Consider the following 15,652-nt stretch of genomic DNA (forward strand, 5'->3'; position numbering starts at 1 on the left):
ATGTTCTCTACTGTAATTTAATTCTTAGAAATGTTTTATTCATTTTGACATGTGATAAACTGCTCTATATGGCTGCATCTGCTCCAAAATAAAGAAAAAAAAAATCAGCACTAATTTAAAATTCATGGAAATTAATATAAACTTATTTTCAAATTTGGAAACAGATGTTTATACAGTAGGAAGAGTGTTCCACTATTAAATTATAGATCAATTTAATATTCCAGTCTCATTTCCAATACCATTGTGCAACACAAAGAAAAAAGTGTTAAAAAGAGAGCATGTTAGGGCATATTTGCAAGGTGCAGCAGAAGTCTACATTGACATTTGAAAAATGTAAAATGTCTGACTTGTAATAGTGTACATGAGCGTTACTGCATTTAGGGTTATACTATTTGGATTCTACAAGCATTTTAGAAATCTGTATGCCTAAAATATCAGAGGTTTCATTACAAATACATGTGATCAAGACCTTATAAACCAATAGACCAATAAACTTTGTCTAGTTTAGTATTTTTCTTCAAATAATAAAAGGACAATAAATCCGAGCTTCCACTGACTTTGCTGCAACTGAATAAATGAAGAATTTTCATTCTGTATTTCATTATGTTAGAGAATTAATGTACACAAGTGCTAGCAATCCATAAATATACAATATAAATTATATATACATGTTTCCTTTATGTGTTTTTTGTTTTACAGTGTTTTGAGACAACCCTTCTCCACCCCCAATATTTTTATTTTATTTTATTTGTCAATCTCTCTTTTATTGAGGTAAATATTCAAATATGTCCAACAGTTGGAAACACAATACACATTGTGAAGATTGTGAAGGATAATTCACAGTAATTTGGTATTACCTAATTTTTTTACTTTGTCAAGAAAGTTCACATGCAAAGACATGCTAAACCAACATGTCTGAACTGAGAGCAGCTGTGATGTTTAGAAAGATTTATAGAATAAGAGAAATCAAGCTAGGTAAATACTTCAAGTATAGTATAGACATACAATTAGTCAGGGCCGGCGCTACCATAAAGCGGCACAGGCGGCCGCCTTAGGGCGCTCCGGCACAGGGGTGCAAATGTCCGGGTGACTGGCAGGAGAGAAGCACACAGTGCTCCTCTCCTGCCGGTCACTTCTTGTAGCGTGACCGAGCGGCGGCAGCAGCATCCCCACAGACCAGCCTTCCTTCCTGCATCATGCCGCGGACTGTGTGGAGGGGGCGGGGATATGAACACGTCATATCCCTGCTCCCCGCGTAGCACACAGAGCGGCTGGCTCCTTGCAGGAGCTGGAAATACCGCCCCCTCCGGAGCTGCATGGTTGGAGCTGCATGGGAGAGCAGAGAGGAGGGGCTGGGAGAGTAGAGCCAGCCCCTAACTCCCAACTACCTCAGCCAGATCTTCACACTGGATTCCAGGGAAGCCACCCTCCTGCACCCAAAAGGTAGCAAACAGGAGGGTGGCTATAAAAGTATATATGGTTAGCATGTGTGTGTGTGTGTATCTGTATGTCTGTCAGTGTGTGACTGTGTGTGTGTGTATCTGTATGTCTGTCAGTGTGTGACTGTGTGTGTGTTTCTGTATGTCTGTCAGTGTGTGACTGTGTGTGTATCTGTATGTCTGTCAGTGTGTGACTGTGTGTGTATCTGTATCTGTATGTCTGTCAGTGTGTATGTCTGTCAGTCTGTATGTCTGTCAGTGCATGTGTCTGTATTTTTGTCTGTCAGTGTGTGTATCATTATGTGTGTCTTTGTGTGCATCTGTATGTCTGTCTGTGTGTATGTGTTTGTATCTGTATGTCAGTGTGTATGTCTGTCACTGTGTCTGTGTATGTCAGTGTGTGTGTGTGTGTGTGTATCTGTATGTTGTCAATCTGTGTATCTGTATATGTACCAGATACCCCTCTTGTTTATTTCTTACTTCCCCACCAGCCACATTCTATGTCTATTTCTTCCCCCAGCCCCTTTCTGTCTTTCTCCCATACAAACATAGATAAATGGGCAAAAATACATATATACACAAAGACACAAAAATAGAAACACACAATCATACAGGCATACAGACCGTTATTTAGGCACACAGTGACAAAGATATACAGACACACAATCAAACAAACACATGCATACAGACAGTCAAACAATCTACACTTACAGGTAAACTCTTATAAATGCAGACAGACTGTCATACAGAGACATACAGACACAGTCATACAGAGACATACAGACACAGACATACAGTCATAGAGAGACATAAAGACACAAGCAGTCACACATGCAGTCACAAGTACATATTTACATCTCAGGCCTTATGTATTTGAATGTAAGCATGTTTTTGTATACAGTATGGAGTATGTTTATGTGAATGTAGGGGTGTGTTGTGTTGACGTTTGAATGCAGGGGTGTCTTTGTATGGAGTGTTGGCGTTTTACTGCTGAGATGTATGCACATTTACACAAACATTGCCACAAACACTGCGATACACATACACACACACACACACATATATATATATATATATATATATGTGTGTGTGTGTATGTGTATTGCAGTGTTTGTGGCAATGTTTGTGTAAATGTGCATACATATATATGTGTATGTATATATATATGTGTGTGTGTATATATATGTGTGTGTGTGTATGTGTATCACAGTGTTTGTGGCAATGTTTGTGTAAATGTGCATACATCTCAGCAGTAAAACGCCAACACTCCATACAAAGACACCCCTGCATTCAAACGTCAACACAACACACCCCTACATTCACATAAACATACTCCATACTGTATACAAAAACATGCTTACATTCAAATACATAAGGCCTGAGATGTAAATATGTACTTGTGACTGCATGTGTGACTGCTTGTGTCTTTATGTCTCTCTATGACTGTATGTCTGTGTGACAGACCCATCCGTCGGGACTAAACCTATTTGGGTTCGTCTGATTTGCCCAGTACTTATGGTCCCTGAGAGATTATGCGAAGGGTTGTGACTTTGTATAAAAGACATTTCAAGTACAGCGGAAACTAATGAAACGCCCAAGCTACCAAAGTCCTCGAGGTGGCCGACATCGGACAAAGGACCACGTGGCGGCGGCCATTTTAACTTCGAACCCGCCGACCCGTACTATCGACGATACTTCGACAGTTCAACGAAAGTCGAAGTACCGACCCACCTCGAACGGGACTTAGCCATTTTTAGGCCAGCAAGTGACCGACCGCACAGCCCGAATCCAGGGAACTATTTTGGGCAAGAAAAGGTACCTGCGGTCGGTCATAAACGGACTTTCGCGTAACTTTTTATTCACTGAAGGGATTGATGTGATTTTTGAGAATGGTTATGTTTTCAGTATGCTGAATCTGAATATGTGTCTCTTATGTGAACATGATGGATGGATTTGAAGTTATGAAAGTTATATAAAAGTATATTTCAAACTGTATGAATAATAGGATTATGTGTCACACCAAGGGGAGGGAATGTGTGGGATGTAACATCGATGCCAGTGGTCATTTTATGCCTCCCCTTGGGTGTGGCCTGTGTGTGTGAAATGCAAATAAAAGGCAGGCTGGCTGATCCAGTCCTCAGTTCATGTTTTACCCTCATAATGGAGCTTGGTCTCGTTATTGGGGGAACCGGGAATACAAGTGACTAACGACTGTGTCTGGAGCTCGGAAGGTGGTACCGTAACAACTGGTGGCAAGCGACGGGATGATCTTCAACGCCCAAAGAAACCGCTACGACCAAGAATAAAATGGAACTACAATACCAAAACCTGAGAAGAGCTACCTTAAAAGACTTATTGGAACAAAGGGGCGGACAGGCCAGTAACCTCAAGAAGAGGGACATTATTGCTTTATTGCTGGAAATGGATGGAGTACCAGCGGCAGAGGGAGCCAATGGACCCAGCCCCGACGACAGAACCCCCGAGGAGGCAAGATTTGACCGGGCGGTAAGAATTCGGCTGGCCCATTATGGCCCCAACCCCTCCGCAGAGATCATCACCCAGGTTCAAGCCGCTGTGGAGGCCAGCCTGCTACGCCAAAACGGTACTGCAGCGGCCCCAGTCACAGCAAACCCGGGGGACAAACAGAAAGTGCCATTTGCGGCCTTCAAAGCCTTCAGTGAGACCGAAGGAGAGATTGACGGGTACCTTGCGGATTTTGAGCGGCAATGTGCCCTGCACAAGGTACCCCCGGCAGACTGGGTTGCTATACTGTCCGGCAAGTTATCCGGCCGGGCCAACGACGCTTTTCGGGCTATTCCGGATGAGGAGATCGGGGATTATGTTACCGTCAGGGAAGCTTTACTTGCCCGGTATGCCGTTACACCCGAGGCATACCGGAGGAGGTTCCGGGACACTGCAAAGACCACTGGGGACTCATACGTGGAATGGGCCTGCAAGGTACATCGCACAGCCGCCCACTGGATGGCAGGATGCCAGGCGGTGTCGGGAGAAGAGGTGCTGCAGATGTTTCTATTGGAACATTGTTTCGACAAATTGCCGACAGGGGTCAGAGAGTGGGTACGAGACCGTAAGCCTTCCACTCTACACGAGGCGGCTCGCTTGGCCGATGAGTACACTGACGCTCGCAGACTGGACAATTCCATCACCAAGGCCACAGCCCGAGCGGAATACCAACCAGCCGCTGCCACGTATCAGCCTCCCATAAACAGACCATCCGCACCCCCTCCAGCTGCCCAATACCAACGTCCACCCCGGTTTAACGCCCGAGAATACTCTGAACCCCTTCGGTGCTTCCTGTGCAATCAGCTAGGGCACCGGCGACAGGAGTGCCCGATGAACCGTGCCAACAGGAACCAGTCCTGGAGGAAACCCACGGGGGCCCCTTCCCCAGCACCTCTCCCAGCAGTCCACTGTGTAGAGGAAGAGGAATGCTGGGGCATATTACATGAGGCGGACCCTGTTCAGGCTGCCCACCAGGACAATCGACAACACCACAGACAGAGTGTAAAGGTCAACGGGAAGGAAGCCAGTGGGCTACGAGACACTGGTGCAACCCTGACTTTGCTCCAAAAGCACCTAGTGTCCGAAGCTCAACATACCGGGGATACCGTGGCAGTACGAGTAGCCGGGGGTGCAGTATTTCGTCTACCCGTGGCCCGGGTACATTTGGATTGGGGAGTGGGCGCTAGACACGTGAATGTGGGGGTCATTAAGGATTTACCCGCTGATGTTCTTCTTGGCAACGACTTGGCCCCCCTGGTTTCGGCCTTTGCTCCCATGGGCCCCGCTGCAGTGGACGCTGTTACGACCCGTGCCCAGACCCGTGCCACTGAGGCCGGCCCACCTGCTGTTGAGACCCAGGTAAGACTCTCTACCCCGACTTGTACCTTAGACCAGGCCCCGTTCGGCTGGGATACCCCAGAAATGTACGGGAAGGAAACTAGGGAGGACCCGACGTTAGCCAAGTACAGAGCCAGGGCCGACGCTGGGGAAGAAGGAGTAGGTGGAGAACACTACGAGTGGGTGGGGGATAGGCTGTACAGGATCCCGAAACCTTCCCCGAAACCGAATGCCCCTCCGCAGAAACGACAACTAGTAGTACCTGCAAAGTATCGGCAGGAGATTCTGCGGATTGGGCATGACGTGCCGTTAGCAGGTCATCTAGGTTCCCACCGCACAGCTCATAGAATCACCCAAAACTTTTTCTGGCCCAATTTTAACCGAGATGTGCGGATGTATTGTAGCACGTGCGACACTTGTCAACGGGTAGGTAAGCGGGGAGATCATCCAAAAGCTAGGCTACAGCCGATGCCTATCATTGGAGAGCCCTTTTCCCGCATAGCCGTTGACATTGTGGGTCCACTGGCCAGGGCTAGTCCATCCGGTAAGAAATATATTCTTACTGTGGTAGACTACGCCACCCGTTACCCAGAAGCAGTAGCGCTGTCTAATATAGAGGCAGAGACGGTTGCTGATGCCCTGGTTAAAGTCTTTACTAGGGTCGGGTTCCCTCAGGAGATCCTCTCTGATCAGGGAACCCAATTTACCGCTGTGCTCACCCAGCAGCTGTGGAAGGTGTGCGGCATCAACCCGCTACTTAGTTCACCCTATCATCCACAGACTAACGGTCTCTGCGAGCGATTTAATGGTACCCTCAAACAGATGCTGAGGACCTTTACTGACTCTTGCAGAGACTGGGAGCGATTCCTGCCTCATCTGCTATTTGCATACAGAGAGGTGCCCCAGGAATCAACTGGGTTCTCCCCCTTTGAGTTACTCTATGGGAGAAGGGTTCGTGGACCCCTAGATCTCATTAGAGGACACTGGGAGGGGGAGACGGAGCAAGAAGGGACCCCCATAGTGCCATATGTTCTGGAACTCCGGGACCGCATGGAGAAACTATCCCTGATGGTAAGGGAAAATCTCCGGGCGGCCCAGGGGAGACAGAAGCGATGGTACGATCGGGGCGCTCGACAGCGGGTCTTCCAGGTTGGGCAGAAGGTCCTAGTGCTCAAACCTGTGAAGGCAAACAAGATGCAAGCATCTTGGCAGGGCCCGTACAAGGTGTTAGCTCAGGTATGCGATACTACCTATCTTATAGCCAGCTGTTCGGATGAAAGGGTACAACGATCCTTTCATGTGAACATGCTCAAGGAGTATCAGGAACGACCCGAGGATGTTGCAGCAGTTTGTGCCCCAGCTACTGACGACCCAGAGAACTTACCCTTACCTGACCTGTTAGAAAGGGATCCCCAGACCGACCTTACTAGCCTCGTACAGTTAGGTGACCGACTAAGCCCGGCCGAGAAAACCCAGGCCAGACAGCTTCTGTGGGAGAAGCAGGCGACGTTCTCCCAAGAACCCGGGTACACCAACCTAGCTATACACAAAGTCGAGACACCCGGACAGAATCCCCTACGACAACCCCCATACCGTATCCCGGAAGCAGTCCGAGAAGGAATGCGGAAGGAGATACAGGAGATGACCCGGCTGGGGGTTATTGAGCACTCAGATAGTCCGTGGGCGTCGCCCGTAGTCCTAGTACCCAAGAAGGATGGGACCACCCGGTTTTGTGTGGATTACAGGCGGCTCAACGAGCGGACTACCACTGACGCCTACCCGATGCCCCGGATAGACGAGTTACTAGACCGCATTGCCAGGGGGCGCTATCTGACCACCATTGACCTATGTAAAGGGTACTGGCAGATCCCCCTGGCCGAGGATGCTATCCCCAAGTCGGCATTCGTCACCCCGTTTGGCCTATACCAGTTTAAGGTTATGCCATTCGGGATGAAGAATGCTCCGGCTACCTTCCAGCGTATGGTGGATAGGCTCCTCGATGGCTTCCAGGGATTTGCATGTGCCTACCTGGACGACATCGCGGTCTACAGTGAGTCTTGGGAAGACCACCTAGTACACGTAGGGGTAGTGCTGGACAAGATTCGGGCCGCCGGCCTGACTTTGAAACCAGACAAGTGCCATTTAGGCATGGCAGAAGTACAGTACTTGGGTCACCGGGTGGGTTGTGGGAGCCAGAGGCCCGAACCTGCTAAGGTGGAAGCGGTAGCTAACTGGCCCACACCTATCACCAAGACCCAAGTGCTTGCTTTCCTAGGGACAGCAGGGTATTATCGACGTTTTGTCCCCGACTATAGCGCGATTGCCAAGCCCCTGACTGACCTGACTAAAAAGAACTTACCTAGGCAGGTCCTGTGGTCTCCAGCTTGTGAAGCCGCGTTTCGGGCCCTGAAGCAGGCTCTTGTGAATGCCCCTGTCCTGGCTGCCCCAGTCCCTAACAAACGTTTTCTTGTCCACACAGACGCTTCCATGTATGGACTGGGGGCTGTGCTGAGCCAGGTCGGGGAGGATGGAGGAGAGCACCCTGTCGCATATCTCAGCAGAAAGTTACTACCTCGAGAAGTGAGTTATGCGGCAGTAGAGAAAGAGTGTTTAGCCCTGGTCTGGGCACTGAAGAAACTGAGCCCTTACCTATACGGACAAGAATTTTCTCTCGTAACAGACCACAACCCCCTTGTCTGGCTTAACCGGGTCTCTGGGGACAATGGCAGACTGCTGAGGTGGAGTTTGGCATTGCAGCCTTACAATTTCACTATCAGCTACCGGCCCGGTAAGCAGAATGGGAATGCGGATGGGTTATCCCGGCAAACAGACGTCCCTATTCTCCCTAAGTCCGGTCATCCCCAAGTTGACCCGCCACAGGGTCAAGCCGGGTCTGCCGGAGTGTTCCACAAGGAGGGAGCCATGTGACAGACCCATCCGTCGGGACTAAACCTATTTGGGTTCGTCTGATTTGCCCAGTACTTATGGTCCCTGAGAGATTATGCGAAGGGTTGTGACTTTGTATAAAAGACATTTCAAGTACAGCGGAAACTAATGAAACGCCCAAGCTACCAAAGTCCTCGAGGTGGCCGACATCGGACAAAGGACCACGTGGCGGCGGCCATTTTAACTTCGAACCCGCCGACCCGTACTATCGACGATACTTCGACAGTTCAACGAAAGTCGAAGTACCGACCCACCTCGAACGGGACTTAGCCATTTTTAGGCCAGCAAGTGACCGACCGCACAGCCCGAATCCAGGGAACTATTTTGGGCAAGAAAAGGTACCTGCGGTCGGTCATAAACGGACTTTCGCGTAACTTTTTATTCACTGAAGGGATTGATGTGATTTTTGAGAATGGTTATGTTTTCAGTATGCTGAATCTGAATATGTGTCTCTTATGTGAACATGATGGATGGATTTGAAGTTATGAAAGTTATATAAAAGTATATTTCAAACTGTATGAATAATAGGATTATGTGTCACACCAAGGGGAGGGAATGTGTGGGATGTAACATCGATGCCAGTGGTCATTTTATGCCTCCCCTTGGGTGTGGCCTGTGTGTGTGAAATGCAAATAAAAGGCAGGCTGGCTGATCCAGTCCTCAGTTCATGTTTTACCCTCATAATGGAGCTTGGTCTCGTTATTGGGGGAACCGGGAATACAAGTGACTAACGACTGTGTCTGGAGCTCGGAAGGTGGTACCGTAACAGTCTGTGTCTGTATGTCTCTGTATGACTGTGTCTGTATGTCTCTGTATGACAGTCTGTCTGCATTTATATGAGTTTACCTGTAAGTGTAGATTGTTTGACTGTCTGTATGCATGTGTTTGTTTGATTGTGTGTCTGTATATCTTTGTCACTGTGTGCCTAAATAACGGTCTGTATGCCTGTATGATTGTGTGTTTATATTTTTGTGTCTTTGTGTATATATGTATTTTTGCCCATTTATCTATGTTTGTATGGGAGAAAGACAGAAAGGGGCTGGGGGAAGAAATAGACATAGAATGTGGCTGGTGGGGAAGTAAGAAATAAACAAGAGGGGTTGTAAGAGACACACTAAAGGGGGTGTAAGAAACAAAAGGGCAAGACATTAAAGAGACGGGATATGAAGCACTAAAGAGGGTAAGAAATCTAAAAGGGGGCTACGAGACTCAAAGGTGAAGATGCATTTTTTTGTTGGGGGGGGGGGGGGGCAGCAAAATGCATCTTCGCCTGTGTAGCCAAAAATCCTTGCACCGGCCCTGCAATTAGTTGCAAGTGAGGTGTAAGACAGCATATAGATAAGCATGTAATGCTTAGGGCTGTGCTCTAGAGAGGCCTGCTCAGCCCCGATCTCTATCCCTCCTCTCCTCCTGCTGTAGATGGTATGGAATCAAAGCTATGCACTTCTCCAATTCTGCCGAGAAATGTTGAACGATAACATCCAGCCACCAGAGTGATAGCTCTACAATGTCATGATGGTCTGCACATGACTGTGCTGGAGTCTTCGCATGTGATGGAGGCCTGTCCCCCATCTTGCATGGGTCAAAATGTTTCAAGTGTGAACAACGGTGATCAGCAGAACCCGGCAGAGGTATGTGCCTCAAGCCAGTGGGAACTGGGACAACCCTCAGCCGTCCAGGGGGGGAGGGCGCAAGGCTTTGAATAGCAGTAGGATGTACACAGTGGCATACACACAACTCATGGGGCCCCGGTGCAAAAACTGATTTGTGCCCCCCCCAGCGCTTACTCTGCATGGTCCAGGGCCGCAACACCAATGAGGGAGGGCTGGTAGAGGACCATAGGTCCATTCTGTTAGCAATATTAGCCCCTACCCACTGCTCATGGGTGAGTACCCCCATACATTATTCTTCAATTAGAGCCCCATCAGGGACAACAAAAGGGGTATTATGTTACCTCACTTTATTTTTCTAATAGATTTCTCCAATGCAGGGGTGTTAGGTGGATAGGAATTTGTCCAACCCCATTCATTACATTGAAGGTGGAGGCATCAGGTCTTTTATTGCCAGGAAAAGAAAAATTCTGCCTTCACCACATACAGAGGTGTATAGTGCATACATAGGGCACCCAATCCAGAGTAACCCCACTGCTTTATAAGCAGTAACACACTAATCTGCTGGTGCTATGGAGATAACATCCACCCAATTATCCAACACAAATGGATAGCCAAATCAGGTGGAAACCACCATGAAAACATGCATAAACAATGTATACCTGTAACAGAATGTTTTAGCTTAATTAGCAAGAGGTAGAATTAAGTAGTGATGTCGCGAACACAACATTTTCGGTTCACGAACAGCGAATGGGAACTTCCGCAAACGTTCGCGAACCGGCGAACCGGGCGAACCGCCATTGACTTCAATGGGCAGGCGAATTTTAAAACCCACAGGGACTCTTTCTGGCCACAAAAGTGATGGAAAAGTTGTTTCAAGGGGACTAACACCTGGGCTGTGGCATGCCGGAGGGGGATCCATGTCAAAACTCCCAAGGAAAATTACACAGTTGATGCAGAGTCTGGTTTTAATCCAAAAAGGGCAGAAATCACCTAACATTCCTAAATCACAATGGATATGGATTGACACCTGACATATGACATATTGACACCTTGACATATGGATTGACACCTGTCCTCAGAGACCCTGATACACACTGACACAGAGCAGAATAGGGACTATTCCCCCTACATAGGGTCACTTGGCAGATATGGATTGACACCTATACTAAGGATCCCCGATACACACTGACACAGAGCAGAATAGGGACTGTTCCCCCTACATAGGGTCACTTGGCAGATATAAATTGACACCTGTCCTCAGAGACCATGATGCACACTGACACAGAGCAGAATAGAGACTGTTCCCACTACATAGGGTCACTTGGCAGATATGGATTGACACCTGTCCTCAGAGACCATGATACACACTGACACAGAGCAGAATAGAGACTGTTCCCCCTACATAGGGTCACTTGGCAGATATGGATTGACACCTATCCTAAGGATCCCTGATACACACTGACACAGAGCAGAATAGGGACTGTTCCTCCTACATAGGTTCACTTGGCAGATATGGATTGACACCTATCCTAAGGATCCCTGATACACACTGACACAGAGCAGAACAGAGACTGTTCCCCCTACATAGGGTCACTTGGCAGATATGGATTGACACCGGCCTCAGAGACCATGATACACTCTGACACAGAGCAGAATAGAGACTGTTCCCCCTACATAGGGTCACTTGGCAGATATGGATTGACACCTGTCCTCAGAGACCTAATTGTGTAATAATGGTAATACTATAAATTCCCTCTAAATAGATTGGTATAGGCAGAGAGTATGGAGACCGGCGTGATAAAGTGTCAATAAGGTGATATAAAGTTTAATGTATCACAGACACACAGCCACCCTTTCTCTTAGCTAGTTTCCAGAAATGCTGGATAGGTAGAAGGGCTATAAAGACTCAGAGAGGTCTAAGAAGAATCCTCTAAACTAGCCCTAATCTCTTTAAACACCTTCAAGGGTTTTCTAAGCTAAAGCTCAATCTAAACGTTTAGATGATTGCCTGATTTCCCATCACAGATGCTGGCTAGGAATAACAGTGTGCAAGACAAAGACTGGGTCTAAGTGCCCATAGTGCAGTAAAGTGTCCCTAGTGAAGTGAAAAAGAGAATAACGAGCTGGCGCCCAAGAGAATAACGAGCTGGCGCATTATCAGAGGACGTGTATATGGCATCGATTTTAGGAACCGGGCGATGGAAAAAGATGCTTGATCGGTCCTCCTACTTCAAATTTGGGGCACTGCGCGTGCAATCTAATGTGCCACCAGATAGGAGTGGTGTGTTAAGTAGTAGTATTCCTATCAGTTTAATCCCTGTTATGTGCCTTTTTTTGGGCTTGGTTTTTGAAGCCACAATGCAGCACCAGAGGGCCGAAAAATTAGGCATGTACACATGCTTGAGAAATTAGGTATTGTTGCAGCCGCTGCTACTTTCCCAGGCAGAAAGTGCCCTAAAACATTGCGGCTTGAACCCTAGTTGGTGGCGGACAAGTCATGCAAGTCAACCGGCATTCAGAGCTAAAATACAGCAGCGTGTGGACCATTTTTAGCCCAAGGCAGCTCATCTCATCAGGCCTTTTTTAGTCGAATGTATCGCCCAGTGTCAGTCCCTTCGGGATCCATCCCTCTTTCATCTTAAGAAAGGTGAGGTAATCTAGACTTTTTTGACTTAGGCGACTTCTCTTCTCAGTGACAATACCTCCTGCTGCACTGAAGGTCCTTTCTGACAGGACACTTGAAGCGGGGCAGGCCAGAAGTTCTATCGCAACTTGGGATAGCTCTGGCCACAGGTCAAGCCTGCACACCCAGTAGTCAAGGGGTTCATTGCTCCTCAGAGTGTCGATATCTGCAGTTAAGGCGAGGTAGTCTGCTACATGTCGGTCGAGTCGTTCTCTGAGGGTGGATCCCGAAGGGCTGTGGTGATGCGTAGGACTTAAAAAGCTCTGCATGTCCTCCATCAACAACAAGTCTTTAAAGCATCCTGTCCTTGCCGGCGTGGTCGTGGGAGGAGGAGGAGCACCTTCACCTCTTCCCCTGTTAGATTCCCGTTGTGCTGTGACATCACCCTTATACGCTGTGTAAAGCATACTTTTTAATTTATTTTGCAAATGCTGCATCCTTTCCGATTTGTTGTAATTTGGTAACATTTCCACCACTTTCTGCTTACACCGGGGGTCTAGTAGCGTGGACACCCAGTACAGGTCGTTCTCCTTCAGCCTTTTTATATGAGGGTCCCTCAACAGGCACGACAGCATGAAAGACCTCATTTGCACAAGGTTGGATGCCGAGCTACTCATTTCCCGTTCCTCCTCCTCAGTGATCTCAATGAAGGTATGTTCTTCCCCCCAGCCACGTACAACACCACGGGTACCAGATAGGTGACAACGAGCACCCTGGGATGCCTGTTGTGGTTGGTCTTCCTCCTCCTCCTCAAAGCCACATTCCTCCTCTGACTCCTCTTCCTCACAATCCTCTTCCAGCGTTGCCGCAGGTCCAGCAAGCGATGCTGATAAGGCTGTTTTTGGTGGTGATGGTGACCACAACTCTTCCTCTTCACGCTCATCTACCGCCTGATCGAGCACTCTTCGCAGGGCACACTCCAGGAAGAAAACAAATGGTATGATGTTGCTGATGGTGCCTACGGTGCGACTGACTAGGTTTGTCACCTCCTCAAAAGGACGCATGAGCCTACAGGCATTGCTCATGAGTGTCCAGTAACGTGGCAAAAAAATTCCCAGCTCCCCAGAGGCTGTCCTAGCACCCCGGTCAAACAAATATTCATTAACGGCTTTTTCTTGTTGAAGCAGGCGGTCGAACATTAGCAGTGTTGAATTCCAACGTGTCGGGCTATCGCAAATCAAGCGCCTCACTGGCATGTTGTTTCGCCGCTGGATATCTGCAAAGTGCGCCATGACCATTTAGGAACGCCTGAAATGGCCACACACCTTCCTGGCCTGCTTCAGGACATCCTGTATGCCTGTGTACTTATGCACAAAGCGTTGTACGATCAGATTACACACGTGCCATGCACGGCACATGTGTCAACTTGCCCAACTTCAATGCCGCCAAAAAATTTGTTCCATTGTCACAAACCACTTTGCCAATATCCAGTTGCTGTAGAGTCAGCCACTTTTCCACCTGTGCGTTCAGGGCGGACAGGAGTGCTTGTCCGGTGTGACTCTCTGCTTTCAAGCAAGTCAAACCCAAGACGGCGTGACACTGCCGTATCCGGGATGTGGAATAGTACCTGGGGAGCTGGGGGGGTGCCGTTGATGTGGTGCAAGATGCAGCAGCAGAAGAGGACTCAGTCGAGGAGGTTATGGAAGAGGATGGAGTAGGAGGAGTAGAGGAGGTGGCAGCAGGCCTGCCTGCAAGTCGTGGCGGTGTCACCAACTCCGCTGCAGAGCCACGCATTCCATGCTTGTCAGCCATCAGCAGGTTTACCCAATGCGCAGTGTAGGTGATATACCTGCCCTGACCATGCTTTGCAGACCAGGTATCAGTGGTCAGATGGACCCTTGCCGCAACAGTGTGTGCCAGACATGCCATTACTTCCTTTTGCACAATCGAGTACAGGTTGGGGATTGCCTTTTGTGCAAAGAAATTTCATCCAGGTACCTTCCACTGCGGTATCCCAATAGCCACAAATTGTATGGTAAAAGCTGGTGGGCTAATAGTTCAGACAAGCCAGCTGTCAGACGCTGGGCAAGAGGGTGACTTTCTGACATTGGCTTCTTACGCTCAAACATGTCCTTGACAGACACCTGACTGTTGGCAGATTAGCGGGAACTGCTCAAGGCGAGAGACGGAGTGGCGGATGGTTGAGAGGGGGCAAGGAGGACAGCAGTGGTTGACATGGCTGAAGATGCTGGACCAGGAGGAGGATGGTGGCTTTGAGTTTGTGTGCTGCTTGTACTCATGTGTTGATCCCCTGGCGTTTGTGATGTGCGATCATGTGCCTTCGCAAAGCTGTTGTACCTAGGTGGGTGTTGGACTTCCCACGACTCAGTTTCTTTTGGCACAGGTTGCAAATGGCATCGCTGTTGTCAGAGGCAGACACACAAAAAAAATGCCACACTGCTGAGCTCTGCAATGACGGCATTCTGGTGGTGGACACAGCATGCGTTGATTGGCGTGCTGTCGGGCTGACCCCGGGTGCCGATGCATGCTGTCTGACTTTGCCACTAGCTCCTTGCGACGACCTCCCCCTGCTTCCAACTCGTCTCCTCCTCCTCCTCTCTGTCTCCCCATCTGAACTTTCGCCCTGTTCTTCTTCTTGCCGAGCGGGCACACACGTGACATCCATGGACACATCGTCATCATCAACGGCTTCACTTGAATCTGACAACTCAGCAAAGGAAGCAGCAGCGGGTACAACATCATCATCATCACAACGTACGTCCATGTGTGTAATGCTGCCTGCCTGAGATATATCCCTGTTATCTACATCCTCTGGCAATAATGGTTGTGCGTCACTCATTTCTTCAAACGGATGTGTAAATAACTCCTCTGACATTCCAAGTGAAGCGGCTGTGGTGCTAGTGTTGGTGGTGGCGGCAGGCCGGTGAGTGGTATCTTGAGAGGTGCCCGAAGCGAAGCTGGAGGCCAGTCAACTATGTCCTCAGAACTTTTCAAGTTCAGGGTACGTGGCCTCTGAAAACTGGGCATTATTCTAGGGAAAAAGGGAATCACAGCACCATGACCATGATGGCCCCTGCGGGGTGGCCTGCCTCTGCCTGTCATTTTTTTTTGATTAGTGGTACTATGCGTGCAAGCTACTGTGCGACCAG

The sequence above is a fragment of the Pelobates fuscus genome, chromosome 4, assembly GCF_036172605.1.
Source record: "Pelobates fuscus isolate aPelFus1 chromosome 4, aPelFus1.pri, whole genome shotgun sequence".
NCBI lineage: Eukaryota > Metazoa > Chordata > Amphibia > Anura > Pelobatidae > Pelobates > Pelobates fuscus.